Genomic DNA, 1,853 nt, shown 5'->3' on the forward strand with positions numbered 1-1,853 from the left:
GAATCAGGAGCCTGGCATCGAAAGTGTCATGGCATCCATGTTCCCCTGTCACATGTTCCTGTTACTGCCTTGGTGTTTCCAGTCACACATCCTCTTAGCCAGCAGTGGAGGAGAGACCATGGCTCAGCAGTGGAGGCTGAAGGTGTGGCTGTAGCTGTGAGAACCCAGGTTCAGCCAGGCAGCGCCATAGAAGAGAGAAACAGGAAGAAGCTCACCCCACCGATCCTCCCTCTGGGGACCAGGAATGACTCCTTCATCAGAAAAAGTTTTAATAATTTAAAGAATGTGCATCAGAAGAAGTAGAATGGAGCTCCTTACCTCATGGCACAAAGGACAGCTTTGGGTCCCCCGCAGGCAAAGACAGTTTACAACCAGAGATACATGTAAACATTAAATACTAGAAAATCAGTCCAGAAGGAAAAGCTAAAATCTAACATCAGCTGGTCCTCCTTGCAGGAAACAACCAACTTCCATTTTCCCAATCAAAGTACAGTTGTAAAGGAGTGAGATGCTGTGAAAGACCTTCTTCGGAAATCTCTACCCAAATTCAAAAGGAAAATCAATAAAGAATGGACAGAGGAAAAGCAGAAAGCTGCAAGAAGATTTTGGCTTAGTTTTTTTTTGTTTTTGGTTTTATAAAGACCTGGTTGTGAATCAGGTGGTGAGTGCTGAGGAATTCTGGGGATTAGGCTAAGCATGAATCCTGTGGATAGCCCCACAGAGTCCAGTCACAAACAGGATGTGGGTATTTCTGGCTGGTGCCACTGTGATGGCCTAAGATATAACTTAAGTTCTGATATCAAGTCCACATTTAGGCCCAATAGTTAAAATGAAACATATAGAAAAAGTTCCATATAACATGACAGAAAAAAAAGAGTTCTGGAAATGATTTTTTTTAATCGCATTATTTCCATAAGGATTGGCTTAAAACAAGGTCAAAAGATCTTTTTACAGAATATGCAAAATGTAAGAAAAGGGTTTGAAAACAATGGTAGGACTAGGAGTGAAAAACCCACTATTAGATTTGATAGCAGTGGAGAATAAATCGTTAGATGAAAACTATGGGGTTTCTCTTATACCATCTACTTCCCACTCTTCAAAATCCATAAAAGAAAATGCCATGACCATCAAGAGATTTAACCATCATAAGTGCTATGGTCCTGGGAGCGAGTCTCAGGAAACATGAAGCACAAAATAATCACAACAATGAAAACAATAGCATAGAACTCTCCAGATTCAGACTTCTTTCAGCCACCAATCAAAAGGTGAAGTAATCCAATGAATATGAAGACTTGGCAAAAATAATAGCATAAAAACAAATGCACTAAGTCCCCCAAAGTCAAATAGATATCATAATCCAATTCCAATTCAGTCTTTTCAGTGTGCAATAGGTCAGAATGTTATCAATTCTTTTCAGAGTATTAAAAAAAAAGGTGGAAACTTACACACCCAGACTAACTCAAGGTTCTTTTAATGGTGCTGCAAGTAGTATCATGAGAGCACTATCTTCCGATGGATCATTTATGCAGGGAGGACCACAGCAAGTCATAAACCACAAAATACCGAATACTATTCAGTCAGAATTCAGACATTTGTATGTGGCCATGGAAGAGCTGATTGAGGCCTTTTTTATCCTGTTTTCTAGGTAACCCGTCATTCTTAGAAGAAAAGATAGTAAAGATGAAGATTAATTTGGAATGGTTTCAAGCTATTAAACTATTTCCATTCCAAGAAAAAAATTTGCAGACAGTATTTAAGCACAAATTTGGTAAGTCACATAGAAAAGATGTTGCAGAAGCCCTATTAAAAAACTCCATACATGACGGTCTCGTTGCCTGCTGAAGAAGACTTAA

At 39.2% G+C, this 1,853-nt stretch overlaps 1 pseudogene; it reads left to right on the forward strand.

The window, feature by feature from the left end:
- The first annotated feature begins 244 nt into the window (after nt 1-244).
- Nucleotides 245-1,853, forward strand: LOC141554349 (general transcription factor IIH subunit 1 pseudogene; annotated as a pseudogene).

The sequence above is a fragment of the Sminthopsis crassicaudata genome, chromosome 1 (genome assembly GCF_048593235.1).
Source record: "Sminthopsis crassicaudata isolate SCR6 chromosome 1, ASM4859323v1, whole genome shotgun sequence".
Taxonomy (NCBI): domain Eukaryota; kingdom Metazoa; phylum Chordata; class Mammalia; order Dasyuromorphia; family Dasyuridae; genus Sminthopsis; species Sminthopsis crassicaudata.